Source organism: Lepeophtheirus salmonis, chromosome 6, assembly GCF_016086655.4.
Source record: "Lepeophtheirus salmonis chromosome 6, UVic_Lsal_1.4, whole genome shotgun sequence".
In the NCBI taxonomy this organism is placed as follows: Eukaryota; Metazoa; Arthropoda; class Copepoda; order Siphonostomatoida; family Caligidae; genus Lepeophtheirus; species Lepeophtheirus salmonis.
In genome coordinates, this window is record NC_052136.2 from 30,136,307 (window position 1) to 30,154,098 (window position 17,792).

Consider the following 17,792-nt stretch of genomic DNA (forward strand, 5'->3'; position numbering starts at 1 on the left):
TTGGAATATATTCAAAAGTTTATTACCATCCATAGTTTCTCCATCAATTGTATTTGAATGCTACTCGAAGATCAAATGTTGCAACTGATTCCATAGTCTTGGATGGTACCTCAATTTTAGTATGAAATTAAGAAAAAAAAATCATTTTTTATGAATAAATAACTATACTTTCCATAATAATGAACTAAATATTGATATACTATAGTAGATTAAAATATAATAATGTTTATTCTATATATATATTTTTTTTTTGCGGAAGTACAATAACTTTAATCTAATAGGCTAAAAACAATAAAATGAATTAAAAACAACAAAAAATGAAATGAAATATAAACAAACAAAAAAATAACAAAATCAACAATATTAGTATTAAAAATTATTTTAAAAAAACCCTCCCAAACTCAAAAGTCTTCGATAGATTTGTATTATAGATCACTGATCAGGTGTACAGATTGAAAAAAAATCACTCTTAACAAAAAAAAAATGTTTAAACTGACTAAATCATTATAAAAATAATGGGGCAAACTCATAGAGAAAAAATATATAAAGTGACCACGCTGAGCAAAAGCAAAGTATATTTTTTGAAGCCGAAAGTTAGTTGACCAAAATAATAGAAAATATAGTTATGTATACATCAATCCCTCCTGATCTCGTATGGAATCATCCTATATTTCTATAAAAACTGAAGAGTTTTAGAAATAAAAATTTAATCAAATGTAAAATATAGAAAAGGTCGTACATAAAAATATGTGAAATGCACTCAATGTTGTTAACATACCTATTCATTACACCAACAATCTGAAGGTTTTGGTAAACAACGACGGCGTCAACTTCTTCTTCACGTCATCACTCAATATTTTTTTTCCTTATGGATACAGTGTATAACTTTGTCCCGTATCATACTTTCTCTAACCATCTTGAAATTGGAGACCGTGTAAGCAGAAACATGAAATTCAATTATCCCAACGTTTTAATAATATGAAAATAACTTTGCAACATTAAGAATATATTATTGGAGTAGGATCGACTCTGAGTCCCCACCCCTCCCGAATACTCCATAAGAGACAAGCTCAGGACTTCGTTTAAGTAATGAGACCGTTTCATCTACTTTAACGATCTTCCTAAGTCCTAATTGTCGGAATATCTCGAAAAAGTTGAGACCCCTCTCTTTCTACTTCAATAATCTATATATACATACAGTGTACCCAATTATTGTTCTCCAAAAGAAATTACCTCTCAAAAACAGTTTTAATTTAACACTTCGAAGAAAAGTTGACAAAATATCTTACTTTTTGTTACAATAATTTGCGAAATATTATACAATTGTGATGTAAATTTTTTGACGTTTATGAACAAGGAACTGCTACAATTGTTCCAAGTATCCCCTACATGTTCAATATTTAAATCCTTTTGAATCAAGGTAATAAATATTTTAAATACACACAAAAGTTATAATCTATCAATGTCAATAGTCATAATAAAATAATAAATTTCCAATTTAAAAAAAAATGAGGTAGAAAAAGTCCTTGAATAAATATTTTAATTTGCAATTGTTTTTATGTTATCTCTACACACATTATATGCAATTAAGTAACTCCTACACACATCATCTGTAGAGAGGTTCCTCATAAAATATCTTTCGTAATTATTGATGTAACTACTAGAGTTGTAGAAATATGACATGTCGGTATGATAAAAAAAGAAACTGAAAAAAGACATGGAAACTCTTAACGTTTTGAGTAATATTTGAAAGGAGATGAGCTCAGCTGTCAATTAACTGCAAGCAGCTGTTAGATGAAGGAAATTAACAACAATTTTACTCCATATCTAATAAGAACATCGACAGGAATAACTCCGATGTCTTAGATAACTTAGAAGTTTAATTATACTCTGAGTGCAACAAAGCTTACACTTCTAATTTATATATTAACCCTAATGGATGGATGTATTTCTGCCGAATACAGTTTTGTATTATCTCTGCGCCAGGGTAAAATTAATTAGTGCCGGTAATAGATTTGAATGGAGTATTTGTGTTTTATCATTGGAAATTAGAGCTTTATTGCAATAAAAAGGTCCCTAAAATCGTCTGAGGATTTCCTTCTGGAACCCTTGAGATCATTTTTTAGTTCTCAAAGGTCGAGAAATGGTTTCTTCCTCTGTGATTGACTTTATTAGTTGATTACGTAACTTCTGATGTCAAAATTATCTTCAAGGCAATATCAAGTAGTAGGCAAAGTAATTGATTTCTTCCTTCTTTTTTTCTTAAGGATATTTTATCAGCCTGCCCTTCAGATAAACAACCTGATGAATGAAAATAATTACATAAAAATGACATGAGAGACCTTAAATTAATATATAAAGATGATGCTGAGCTTATCTTGCAATGAGTGGTACTGAAAGTCAAAATCGTTTGTGCTTTGGAGCGCTCCTAGCTATATAAAGAAGGGGGTGGGTGACTTCTTCTTCGAAGTTTGGTGCAACAGATACAGGGCAGATCAAACAATGACACATACACATCAGATGTTGAAGAAACTAAAACAAACGAGTGTCAAAGTTTAGCGGCATAACATGAACTTACTTTTTCAAGCCTACACAGGTCATGGGCCATTTTTGGTCATCTGATTAAATGGAAAAATAAACGTGCAATGTGCAGTATGTGCATGGAAGAACAACAAAGCGCAAACCATCTTAATAACAGATGTCCCTCGCTTCCATATGAGAGATACCAAGCCATGCAAGTAGAGGATGAAGATCTTCGTATTCTTAAATCTATGAAATTTACAAAAATGAAATAAATTATTGATAATAACTATAAAATTAAGTAGGAGTTAAGATCAATTTCTGCTTTAGTAGCACATATACCCCTTTGTGTAGTCGTGTTCTTTGTCGTATGTATGGATAGTTTTGTAATGTATGGATATCTGTACTATTTTGTAATGTATGTATGTACTTTGGTAAATAGCAATAACTTCTTCACTAACTTGTCAAAAACGAACTTGATGCTGAGCTAATGAAATTATGAGAGACAAAATAAATTAAATAAAAATATGAATGGCTCCTATAGCAAAATGAAATCCAGTTACCTCGAAAATGATATACGTGTTGATTTGATGGAGGGGAAACTATATTTGGATTGGAAAATATAGAAAATAAGAATCATACAAGGCTTGTCCTCAGGATGCAACACTATATAAAAACATTTTCAAGTACTAGATATTTAACAAGATGAGATTTATTGAATTAATGGCTGTACGAGTGGGGGTGGATTTATAATTATACCTTTTAAAAAATCTGCGGATATACTTTCAATGTTAAAGGGAAGCGAAGGACAGTTTGAAGTTGATGATGCGGCCCTATTCAATGTAGGAGGCTTAGAAAATCTCATAAAGGCAGAAAGTTTCGTTGAAAAAATTATCCGAAATTGTTCATAGACGGATATTACCTGCTTGATGGAGATCATCATGGGTACATATGGAGAAATTCAAAGTTCAAATGTAGCCATCCCTTATCTTTTTAAGCTGGAAAGTGAAGAAGATGTTGAATATTGTTTGAAAAACTAAATCAAGTTTAACCAAATAGTGTCAGGATAATTAAAATTCAAAATAGATCTTAAAAGGAGTTTATTCTTTTAAGTTGTGTTTTTGATGCACTTTAGGAGGTTCTTTGCATTTGTTTACACTTCCGTGAAGATTATATTCATTATAGGAGTATCATGAGTATACCTACTGTGTATACAAGTACCTTTGAAATAATCAAGTGCCTCATACTTTTGTTGTGTGCATATGTACAGTGTACATATAATATGCCATTCACATAAAGAATTATGTATTGCTTATAAGTGTCCGTAGGTACTCCTTTTTCTTTTTAAATTCCCCATTGAAATCTTGTAAAGTGTTAAAATTTTGTATTAAGGTTGTGAATCGTAAGCATTTTTGGTGAGGAAAAAAAAATACATACAGCAAATATTAATTTTCAACTATGACAGTTTGAAGAATGTTTGAGAGGAAAGGAACTTAGCTGCCATGATGTTCATTAAATCAGCTGTAAGCAGCTGATTTAATGAAGAAAATAAACACAAAACATCTGCAATGTATATCCTAAATTATACTCACAGTGAGTGTCCAATAAGGACTTATACTAGATAACCGTGATGAAAATCTTGTGTCGAATGGGCACTTAAAAAAACGAAAATCAACATGATAACTCTGACAATTTGAAGAATATTTTGAGGAGAGAAAGGATACTGCTCATTACGTTTCATTCGATCAGCTGTTAAAAGAGAGGAAGGAGAAAAGGATATAAACAAGGACATTTGCTAGAATTAATCTGCTTTCGATCCCCAATTCTACTCTGAGACCAACAGGGACTCACAACTATGACTGCGCAAAAATTCTTCAGGGTTACGCTCCGCCTTTGATGAGCACACACGAACGTTCAATCAGATTTTAAATATAATTGAATCTATTTAGGAATTGAAGTTCACTACTTAGGAATTAAATAATTGCGAAGGAAGAGAAAACCCATTCTTTATACTACCAATTACAAATTAACGGGCCAGCCAAAAAAAAATAAAGTGGATTTACATCACTGCTTATAACTCTCCAACAAAATATCATTGTTACTTTTCGTCTTTGATGAGAACACACCCTTGTGGTTATACTTGATATCTATAGGTCCTGTCTTAAAAAATAATCTAAACTTGACTGTTCAGGTAGTCAACAAAAAAATCTTGCATGTTAATCAATGCTTAGGATATACAGCACTAACTATAATTGCCAAAGATGTTATAGGGATATTTTTAATCATTAATTTAACATGAGTTTAAAATTTAAAGCACCCTAACGTATAAAATACCAAGAATTTAAGGGAGAGAGAGAAAATTGAATTAAAAATAAAATAAAATAATTATTCTCGCAAGAGATGTGAACAAATTACTTCAAAAATCATAACTTTTGCATTCGTTGAATATACCTTATGTATAATAGTTTGTATTGGACTAACTGTTGATATACATAATTAAGTAACTTTGTTCATGAAATTATTGAAAGTTATTCTAATTAATAAAATCCAAAGTAATTCTGAACTTCAGTTTTTAATTTGATATGTTGTAGAATTTGAGGCCAGACTTGAGCTTTAAAAACTATAAAATTAGCAAGGACATGCAAATGAATGATTTTGCCACACCCCACATGCAAAAACATGCCATGAAAATAAATTGATTAAGCATGAGTAGACAATAAATTTAATTACAAGAATAACTTAAGCTGTACCCAATTAACTAAACAACAAAAACACTTGCGTACTGACTTTTTTCTTCACAGTTTGCCCGACGTAATATTTTTCATGGGAAAATTGTCATCAAGGGAATAGTGACCGTAATTATACTCTAAAAGTAGTGATTCACCTTCCAAGTTTTCCCATCTACATAAGATATTAATCAATAAAATAGATAGTTGTTGCATCTGTATAAAAACTGTAGATGGGACAGATCGGTAGATGAATCACTATAAACATAGAATAATTATAGGCAATTTTTTGATGGCAATACTCCAGAGGTCAATTTTTCTTCGGGGAATCCTTCCGCACGAATAGATGAATGAATATAGTAACGAACCCTCTCGACGAAAGTTGCTACATAAAAAGATACTTAGTAATGTTCAATAGGGTATTTTCTCTTATAGGAAAAAGAAGTATTTAAGAAATTAATCAGATTTATGATGATTGATACAGTTAGAAGAAAAAATGGTTTTGTCTCAGACAGGCAAGAAAAGTTTTATGTTCATCTCCTATAGGATCTTTTGGATAATTTAGCACACGACTGAATGGAAGTCTCCAATTCTATTAAAATGTACATATCATTGAATGTGTTACAATTTTTTCATGTTCTAAGATTTTTAAACATTTGGCATATCGATGTTTATAATTTTATAATGTTTTGAATGAAGCTGGAATGTGTTATAAATAACAAACGGTAACCTTAGAGGAGAAAATAATAGAGGGTAAAGATTTTGAAAATACTAATAAAGGAACTTTATAGTTCAAAAAATACAGAAAAATAGCTCAAAGAGATTAATATGCTCGGTAAATTCAAACAAAGTATAATATTTGTTCTTGATTGTATTGGCACACTAAATAAACTAATATAACACAGATACGTATTTGACACAATTATGAAAATGCAAATAATTTAGCTTTTTAATAAAATGTTGTCATTTATGTAAATTTAAGATTTATTAGTACCCTTGAATACCATATTAATGTGCAGCAATTTGTGGGATGTGTAGTGCTCTTTTTTTAAATATAAATTCTTTGCTGGTGATCCCATAAGGGAAATATTTTAAAATGAAGATATGTCTAGAATTAAAATATTTTATATATATATGGATCATTAACTCGCTAAATACCTAGATTAATACATTTTTTCCCCTTTATAACTTTTTCTAGCGTCATTTCATAATAACAAATGAGAGTTACAAGGTGTTTATGAAAATCATATTTTTCACAATTATTTCGAAGACGGCGAATTGTAGAAAGTCAGCTATATTTCATTTGTACTATTATTTATATTGCATATTGGCTATAATATTACCTTTTTTAGGTAACTATTATTCGATTGTTGTATTTTTTAAGCCTTTGCAATAGTTTTTTCAAAGTACAAAATGGGTTTCAATCTAGTGGTCCCCTTTAGAATACGAATTTATATTTTTTGAAAAGGATACTATTTATGAACGAAGTTCTTGATCTATTATTTGAGAATGAGGGGGAAAATGATGTATTCATTGAAAAAACTGATGTTTGGGACTTAACGGATGATGACTCGGTAGATGAGAACATTGATAGGATCCTTAGAGCCGACAACTCGTCATTATCTCCTGTAGAACTATTTGAAATATTTTTGGAGATGATATCTTTATATATATTTAAATTGAAATTAGTAAATACATCTCATTTGTTACTGAATGAACTTCAACGTAGAGGATATGAGGGAACATGACCCTTACGGGCTAATCGACTTAATAAGCTATGTCCAATCCTACCTCCGAAAGATTTTGATAAATTGCCAAGAGGCACATATGATACAGTTACAGATATATTAATAACTCTCAAATAAGGATTGCAAGATAGAAGACAATGCTTTTGTGACTGCTGCATCCACCAAACCTGGAGAAAATCCGCCAGGCAATGGTTAAAGGTTTTGAAGAAGCATATACAAGTTAAAATACCTCATGTAATCAAAAAGTATAGTGATCATATGGGCGGAACTGATCGTATGGAATAAGAGCTAAAAAATTGTGATGGCCACTTTTTAATTGGCTGGTTGACGCTGCAGTCCAAAATGCATCATGGACTCTATCAAGAGATGATGTTCCAAATTTTGATCTATTGTCATTTAGAATATAATTGTTATGTCGTATCTGCTAGAATATCAATATTGTCCAAGAACTACTGGAAGGAAACCATTGTGGAAACTGGGAGAAAACGAAGCAGCTCGTTATGATCAGGTTGGGCACTTCGAAGAACCAGTTCTCAAAGGTGGAAGAAGGAGATGCTCTTTGGAAACTTGTAAGTCACAATCACAATGCTATAAATGTCTTGAAGGAATATGCATTCAATGTTTTAAAAAGTTTATTACACAGTAATTGTTAGAGATAATAAATAGAACTCCAAAAATATAAATAATATTTTTTCCATTCTTTGCTATTGCCAATAATATAGATACATTCCATCAATAGACTTTATTATAAATGCTAAAAAAGCATTGCTGTTTTACTCATACTCTTCTAGCGGTCCCATACGGAACCATACTGTATTAGCTGAATTATAGAAGTTAAATTATTCAAAAAATATCCTGCCTACATCAATATTAAACAAATGTATTTATTTTTTTCAGGCACATGCATTTTTTTGTTGTTGTACATGCTCTAAGATTTACACTTAGGGAAATGGGATAAAAAACAAAACTTGTTTTTTTAGCTGTTGTTTGGTTGCGTAATAAAATCTCATAAATTATAATAACTGGAATAAAATCGTTATTAAATGCTACTCTCTGTTACTCTAAGAAAAAACATATGCAGATCCTTTTAAAGCTAACTAATCGATGATTATACATATATTGAAGTATTATCCAGCCTCAAACTTTGAGCAAGGGCGGGCAAATTTTCCTAAAAACCTCAATTTTGTCCTTATTCATTTGAAAAATTGAACTATTTTAAGATATTTTGGTCAGAATGATCAACCATGGTCGAAATGGATAAAAAAAGGTTATATCTTAGCAACTTCTTGTACAATTTTACGGAAGCGTTTAAATAGGATAAAATATGTACACTTTCAGGAAAATTCCAGAGCCAGATTGAGTTTATTTCATCAAGTTATTGAATCTTCAAAGTATGGAATAGCATCAAGTAGATTAAAATAGCATCTTGAGTACAACACCCATGGACTAATGCTTTTAAGTAAATGGTGTTACCTAATTATTTTTTTAAATTATATTGTAAGAGTAAACTATTATTCAATTTAAGTAAATGCCCATTTAGGACTTAGATACATATTCAACAATTATTTAAATGTTAAATGCTCTATATATACCCTACTTTTGTATATATTAATAATGGAGGTTTGGCTATTGCCCACGAATTCAGTTTACTTTTAACACTATTAAATAATATTTTACAATACCCATAAAACCAACTAAAACGAAATGTTTAATGGAGCAAAACCAAATAATGATGATTCCTTTTATCTCTGGTGCTTTTACTAGACTGTCCTTGATCCAAAAAGAGTTGAAGTAGGCATTGCTATCTATCATAATAATATTGGAATATATGTATGTATACATGTATTTTTACTATGACTAAATATATTTAATATTATATTTATCATAGATTTCGCAATGGTTGTCGAACCTTAAAAAAAGAGTCATTTCTCAGAGCTATGACACAATATAAACGTTATAGGAATAAAGATTTCTTGTGCCCTTGCTAATATTAGTTTTCAAAAAATATATTTTTGAGTTAAAAAAATTGATAGTAGAAGATTTTGAATAAAAATATGTATTTTCTTTTCGTGAACTTCTCCTCAAAAAAGCAACTATCCTCGAAGACAAATATTCATAATATAAGTTACTTTATAATTATGTAAATTGTGATAATTCCAAATATTCCAACTCTCACAGAATTACAACAGAGTGAACTGAATTAGCTATGTGATGGGTACAGAAAACTAATTGAAAAGATAGAAAACAGGATATATAGGCCTTAAAGAATAATAATTAAGTCTTATTTTTTTGTTTTTGACAATATCACGTCAAAGGTGAACAATGTCTAGAAAATTAAGAAAAATGTGTCAAAATAAATATTGCATGTGTAATTAGCTAATGATAAGCGTCGTTTACTTATATTAGATAATAAAAGAAAGCGACAGAAAAAGAATACAACTCCCTGAATAATAATTTTACTTAAATAAAAAAATTATTTAAGTATGTTACTCACATAAAGGTCCCCTTTATGTGACAATTTTTCTCATCATGTGTTATCTTTTGAAACTAATAGTTTAGATAAAAAGCGACATAATATCACACCACCTTGTGCATAATACATTTATTTATGTTTGGAAATTCTTTTTTTAGAACTAATTCCAATTTTTGATGTTGATCTTCATATTGGTCTTGCTCCCCCTAATAATAAAGCTGGGATAGCTCAAGTTTTTCTATAAATTCATGAAATGTCCAGTTTTGTATGCGCTAAGTCAATTTTCAGGATGTAAAAAGAAAACATGTTTGTGGTAAAGAAGGCCAATTTAACATACAGTAGGAATTTCCTATAAACATAAAACATACAAAATATGGTCCATTAAAAAAAAAAAAAAAGAATAAAAATCAAGTTTTATTTATTAAAATTATATACAAAACAATAAATAAGAGTCAAGATTTGACATATTTTTACTCATTTTCAAATATTTATCCTCTCGAAAACCAAACCTTAAAGAGTCACTAGTCCTTATTTTGGAAATTAGAATATAGACACCCTAGCTAGCTATATCAAGTTTGTAAATTCTCAAAAAGCTGAGTGGCCATGTATCCCACATCCCCTATTGCGCAGCCCCTGCAATGTCAATCCATTCTATGTATTTTAAGATATTGATCTACAACAACAAAAGTCATTATCGACACAAGGGTACTATGATTAGTGTTGGGTCTAATACTCCTAGGATTTTTAGTGGACCAAACTCATTTGGCCCTTTAAATAAGTTTTGTCTGAACCAGTTTCAAAGAAAAATTCAATTTATGGCCAGAGATGTCAATTTGAACCGAAATATCAGTCTGGAAAAGGCACTTAAGAGCCAAAAGAACAAAAAAATCTGTCTTGGAGACAGTCTCATCGATAATTATGATATAACTATTCCTTTAGACCATCTAATACTATACATTGAGAGTGGGCATCTGCATTCCTTCTTTTCCTTCGTCTCCCTTTTTTTTTTTAATGGAAACGTCATTAGTTTTGTCATTCATATTTCTTTTTATTAGTGATGTATGCTGCAGGGTATTTACACTTCCTCTGTATTACATATGAACGAATATACATAAGTATAAATGAAAGTAATGGCTTTTGATATTATTTCACGTCAACTACAAGGATATTTTCATATATTTATTTGGGTATATTATATGACGTACGAGTATATATATATATATATATAAATATGAAAAAGCCTGGGGATCATATTTTCACTTCTTCTTTTCTCAATCATGGAGTAGAGTAATCTGTAGAGCATAAGATGTTTGCTCAATTATAATCATTACATAATAATCCATCAAGATACAACTCATCAATATATATATATATAGAGCTAAATATACATATATATATGTAAATTAACAGTTGATGTTTAGAAGCCTCAAGCAGGTGCTTCAATCGAACCATATTTATAAGATAAAATACTCATTAACGTTTTGAGTATTTAAAATGATGCTATCTAGCTATGGAATAATTATTATTTTTCGAAGACTGCGTATGCGAGTACACATACCTCAAAATCTAATTTACTATTATATATATATACTAAGCATTGCATTAATACTTGTCCAACCGTCCATGACTGGCTATTTTTTTTGACCGATAGGTTAATATAGTCTATATGCTGACCGAATGGCCAGGTGGTCCCAATTAATGCAAACTAAGTTCGTTTTGACATGTGACATAGTTATTTTATCATATGTTTACTATATTTTAACAAATTTAGATGTACAACCATTATTTCTTCCTTACAACTATCCTGCATGAGTAAAACACTTTTTTTTTCAAATATAGGACAAGTAAAAAAAAAAAATGCAAAGCTCTGATGTAATTATTCATTTAAATGTGGTTTCATACCTGTGTATAAAATGGTCTGATATATTCGATTATTTGTACATCTTTTGATCAGAATATATGCAGCTAACTATTCAACAAGTGGTGTTCATTGTTCTAGTGAACAATTTTTGAAGGTTTATACTTTATGTTCTTCATGCAATATTAAATAATTGTCCACAGCTTAACAGTTCAACTAATTCAAATTCAATCAATCGACGTTCAGTATAATAATATAAGGAAGAAGAGATATAGAAATATCGACAACAGACAACAATACTTCATAGTAATGCAAGTACATTAATACCGTATTCCATTATTACAAATGGCGCCCTACAAGGCTTCAAGTTCTATATTGCCATTTTTTTTTGTTTAACCTAGTCATATACCATGGGTATGTAAAAAATTAAAGTGGGAGCTCAATGGAAAAATGTCATATTGGTAAATTCTTTATTTTTCTAAAAAAAAAATTGATGATTTTTTTTAGTATGCCGAAGGTGAATTTGTTGACATTGAAGATTTTTCTGAAAATTACAGCTTTGTAATCCATGATATTTTTTAGGGTTGTCATCAGTATTTCTAACAGGCAAAAATACACCATTTGGTCTTCTAATAAAAAAATAAAAAATGATAACTTGTGTAATAACTCATGTATTATTATTTGCAACTACAACTGCCATTATATCATATCAGTATATTTATTCCAGTGCCAACTAACAACTAATGATATTATGCCATTAGGAAATAATATTAACACATTCATCCAACAATATAACGCTATTATAACATCAAAAACTATCCTTAATACTAAATCAATGGAAGCCTTGAGCTTGTTTCTTTGCAACTTGATAGTACCATCTAGGGCATGTTTTTTTACTCATTCTGCTATCTGCATTAAACTTTAGAGAATGCGGTTATTTCAAAATATAAGACCACTCGACTTGGACTGGAACTACTCTATTTAAAGTTGTAGGAAATAATATATATTGTAGACAATATTAAGTATATGAATGCAAATAATAAAAGAAAGGCCCAGAGAATACATATGTAGTAGGCACTGTACCTTGTTGCCCCTGAAGTCTAATGAGTCAATTAAAAACTATTAACCCGGAAATAATTAACTATTATCTCACACAAATAACATTGTTTATAAATTCGTATTTATACTTGATTTTTTTCTTTTTTTGTCCTACTCACTGTAGATGAAGTGCTAAAAATAAATAATTAATTATTGTGCAACCCGATATAGATTGATTCACAGACTAGTCCCGGTATGCAGACCGGTGGTTAAATTAAGGCACTTGCTATTGAGACTATTTTATAGTAAATATTTTTTAAATCGACAAATCGGAGAGGAGTTATCTCCCACTAAAGTTTGAAGTATCCTTTGTAAAGGCTCAAACTTTGAGATACTCCAAAATAGGCCCTCGTGCTCCCATAAGTAAAAAATTTCATAAATAGTGTTCCTTTGTTGGGATAAACACCCTCAATAAAAATTATGTGTAAATGATGTCCTGGGAGTGTGTACACTTGAGATGAAATACCCATAGTTGAATCTCCCCTTTTTTTTACAAGATCAAATAAGATACAACCACAAATAAAGCTGATTATGAAGATTAAAATTCATTGTTGGGAGGAAAGATATCATTTGAATGATTGATTATGTATCAATCAGTAGTATAATTTTAACAAAATTCAAAACTCAGTCATTTAGAATAAATTTGAAACTTTCTTATGCTACTACAAAAAGCAGAGCCTTTAAGAAAATTGATTACTTATTTTTTACAAACTAAAATAGATTGATAGTTAATTAAGTCCACAATTATTACTTTTAATATTTGTAATTCCACATTCAATTCTAGTAGTACTTGACAAACTGATCATAAATCTCTAATTGGTTATTTTGTATACAATTTGGTTTCAAGAATAATAATTTTAGATCCTTTTTACCCATTTTATAGGGTTGAGACAACTTTTGAGTAAGAAAAAACCAAAAACCCACATATAAGTAAATATGTTATTTTTAAGAATGTTATGTCGATTTCAAATATGTGCTTATACTTTAAATGCGATCATACAATTTTGAGAAAATGCAATTCAAAGGTTAAAAAACGAACAGATTTTAAGGGGTTTTAAAAAAAAAATATGAACGCCTCAATAAATCAATTGCTTGCACGCTTAGGAATTTGTTTCAAGCATGAATAATTAGCGTTACCTTTAAAAAAGAGTATTCGGTACTATAAGTTTTAGTTCAGCATCAATATTGTTTTTTTAGGTGGAAATATGTCGAGGTGAAATGATGAAAATTTTAAAGCTTTGACCTAATGTATTGTAATAAATCAAAGTTTTTCTGTATGTTTGCAATATCTGTACATTGATTTTTTAGTTAATCTTAAATATGAGATCAGGAATCATTTTTAACAAATACCAAGTGTAGTTAAAGCACTTCTGGGTAGCGCTCTGCAGACTATAATACTTCCTGGCCCATCACATCATATTGCATTTATTTTTTTAAGCTGATATTATTATTCTTCCATTCTAAAAGTGAGAAACCCCAAGTATTGAGTAAATACGTGTTATTGGGCTCATAAAAAACGTAGAATAACATTGAGGATTTGTTGGGAAGTTATATTCTATATTATTAAAGTAATGTTAGCACGTTCGTAGACGACAAATAACTCTGTGGAATGCCGAATTTATTTTCCTAATTTCCAACTTAAACTCATTTTGTTTAACTGTTCCGAGTACGGGTACAACATTTGATTAGTCGCATTCCAATGCAGGGAAAATACTACTAGCTGCTATAATCTTGAAATAAAATCTAACAATAGCAGACATTTTTTGGGGCGTTGTGTTCAAATTGAGTGTGTTTGAGTCAAACCAACTCTTATCAATTAAGCCTAAAGAAAAACAGTGTAGCATCTTTTCCCAGTCTTTCTCGTTAATTTTAGTAAATGTAATTCCTTAAGCAACTTTTAATGTAACATTATGATAAAAAATGCATGTTATTATATCCTTAAAAATCTTCTTCAGAGAACTGCAAATAAAATGCATCTTGGTCTCAATAATCTCTTGAGAAAGATTCCCCCCCGCCCACACAATTTTTCCAATAGAATACAAATGTTTTTCCCATATACTATCATTAATTTGTAATTAATGCATCAAGTTACTTACAAGTTCATAGTAACCAAATACGGAGAACGTAGATATTTTGTTACGTTCTAATGGTACTATGTTATTTCTGATTAATGTTTCCAATTGATAGTAGTGGTAAAAAATCGATGTATGTATGTCTCTTACAAAAAATAAGTTTAAAAAAAATAATCAATCACAAATTCATATTCATATTTGTTAGTTAATTAATGTTGTAACTATCAATTATTGAATAATAATTAATTTACTGAATGAATAATAGGATCTGCCAAAGGGAAAACTTAATGAATCAGTGAAAAATCACAATTTATAATTTATTCATAAAAATATTACAATAAATATAAATTATTTTATACTTAATTGAAAGGTGTGTGGCGTGGGCGTTTACATATTCATAGATTTGGAACTCATTCCGACAAATACCCAAAAAGAAATCACAATAAATTTAATTTATAATGAACATAAAAAGTTTGGTAACTATAAAGTTTTAAATGAAAAAACTTGACCCATTGACACTTTCTTGAATTAAAGGTATATAAAAAATCAAAATAATGCATTTTATTGAAATTACTGATGTATGGAATATCAATAAATGGAGATATGCAAATATGACCATTTGAAATTTAAAAGTATTAATAAATATTTGAGTTTATATAAATATTTTCTTATTTATGCCTTCCTTTTCCGATAGTTGGCTTATTTTTGACAGATCCCTTTTTCCTTCATAAGCAAATATCAAAATTTATAACTTTGCAGATATGAATATGTATAAAATGTGAATAATTTAAAGAAGCCATTGCAATTATTTAATATGTACATCACTTATTAAGAAGTAAAGAAGTTCTCACTGATTTTTCATCTACATTAATGAAACAAAGTTTGTCTGTCTGTTTGATTGTCAGACAGGAATTCATTTTTAACAACGAGCGTATGTAGAAATTGTTCATCGTGTGATATTAAAAAAGAAAAGGGAGTAAATGTATGCAGGGATCACTATATATAGTGATCCCTGATGTATAATATATCTTCTATAATTATTAAACAAAGTTTATCTGGATATATGTACTCCGTAATTTCATTTTTGATTGTATATTTTAATACCGCATAGGTATTTGATCTAAGAAACAACAATGCTATCGAGCATGTGCGCTGTATTAAAAAAGAAAATAAAAGGAATTAAATATGTATAAAAATGGTATTAAAAAGTGTTATGGTAACCACATATTTGATATTTATTGTCTGAGAAGGAGAAATCTACCAATTAGGAGTCTCTTCTTTATTGTCTTGATTTTGTGAAATTTCTGACACCTCTTGCTTATTTTTGTTTCTAATTTTGAAGAACCATTCTAGGCACTCTTTATTAGGTTTCTTGTTATAACCCTTATAGACATCAGTAAATGATATAAAGAACTTTCAGTAATGTGTGTATTTCCCCAAACTTGTATCTCCCTCAATTTCTTGATTCATTGTGGACAGTCGTTTGAATATAGAAACTGCAGCCACTATTGGGTGGCTGCTCGTAGCAGTTTTGAATTTTTCTTTAGATTCAATAATTTGGGTTAACTTTTCTTTAAAATTTCTGGTATAACGACAATCTCTCTGAATATTTCTCGATCATTAACTCCAATTTTTAATATTATTTGAACTATCTCTTCTGTCAAATCAACGTTCCTATCGCATTTGTACTTTGTTGAGAAGTAAAAGATAGCCGCTTTGGTTCGAACTCTTGATGCGAACGCTTTAATTGGTTCTCCATGAAATTGTCTCATAGTGAAACAATTTGTTTGTTTTACACAGCAAATTTCTGGTATGATTTCCAGGGTGTGTAATAGCTGACAGAACAACACTTTCATTTTCTTTTAAAAAATTGGACTTGTTCTAAGCAAATCATTTCCCAGTGCAACCTCACAGCATTGAAACAATTGATCTACTCTTTCAACTTTCTTAATTCTTGTAAAACATTCCGATCTAGCTAGAAAACAATTAAAGCCTTTTTCTGTCGTTTCAAATCAATTTTGGGCCTCTCACAAGGAAGTGGATTAGACTTACGAGCCGGTTCTAAGTCCTGGGAAAGTGGTTTATAATGACTCAAACTATGAGTATTGAATAGAGCAATCATCGCCATTGCCTCTTAGTTGCTCTCGATAACTTCATCATCATCTAGGAACGCACTATTGATAAGTCCTGGTGATTTAGACATTATGTTGAATTTGTTGAAGTCCACGAGCAGATAAAATAAATAAATTAAATGTAATCATGAATAAAAATCCTCTTGAACAACCAATATATTTCAAGATGATTACATGCTAAAAGAGATTTACAATTAAATATTACTTACTATTACTTAAATAATCAATACACTTGCTACTAATAAAATATATAATTATGTGAACAAAGCCTCGATATGGAGTCTCTTTTAAAACCGAACTCAACTCCCTTCAGGATTAACTCTCAATCAAATAACCTGTAAGGCTCCAAGTTAAAGTTACAATTCTTCAGTATGCTTTGGTATGACGGACAACAGCATCAGGATAGTCACTAAGACCAAACATTCAACATCTGTGATGATATTGGGGGTTGTAGCATCAACTGTTGAAAAAATGCCTCCAATTTGGTTTCCTATTGGATACTGATTATCCGCGGGCGACTACTCGATGGCGTTGAAGGAAAATGTGGTCCTATAGATCACCAAGACCATAAAGAAATCCAACAAGGCCATGTACGTATTTCAGAAGGACGGGGCTCCAGCCTATACTGTTAATATTTTTACAAGAGTGGATGGGTAGCAACATGAACTTCTGTTCCAAGAACCTTTGCCCCCCGCCCTCAGAGCCCAGATTTGAATTCAATGGCTAACTCCATTGAATGTCAAATTGAGAAGAATAACTAGTTTTGTGTCAGTCCTGATTTATTTGGTCGAGTCCAGTCTTAGGACCATTCCTTAAAAACGTAGGTACTTTAGACTGTCAGCAGTACTAGAAATGATTATAAAAGAAGAAATAAAGTTAAGTGACGTCATCAAGGGGACCAAACTTTTTTGTGGTATAGGACTAAACTTGACCAGACGGAGACTGAACTGGGCGTGTCTGCAGTATTCAGTCCTAAATAAGGATTGGCATAACACTATAAATAACTGAGTGAGAGTGAGATTCTACAGGGTACACACCTAAAAATGGATGGGTCAAATGCTAGGGCCAATTTAAGCCATAAATGACTTTCATTTACTCCCTACATACATAAATGCAATTGTTTTCACGTATAAAAGAAGAAAAAAATTGTCTTACTTCATCATCT

The 17,792-nt window shown here is 30.2% G+C and overlaps 1 long non-coding RNA gene across 14 annotated transcripts; it reads right to left on the reverse strand.

Moving 5' to 3' along the window:
- Positions 1 to 209: 209 nt before the first annotated feature.
- Positions 210 to 4,482, reverse strand: LOC121120735 (uncharacterized). 14 transcript variants are annotated; one of them, XR_011780731.1, is made up of 7 exons: positions 4,372 to 4,482; positions 4,113 to 4,175; positions 3,280 to 3,518; positions 3,084 to 3,209; positions 2,863 to 3,007; positions 779 to 2,769; positions 210 to 682 (listed from the first exon to the last, which is right to left on the reverse strand). It is a non-coding gene; the product is annotated as an uncharacterized lncRNA (long non-coding RNA). The 14 variants fall into 14 exon arrangements; XR_011780723.1 differs by having other exon boundaries at positions 4,113 to 4,269; XR_011780726.1 differs by having other exon boundaries at positions 4,255 to 4,482.
- Between the last annotated feature and the right edge of the window lie 13,310 nt (positions 4,483 to 17,792).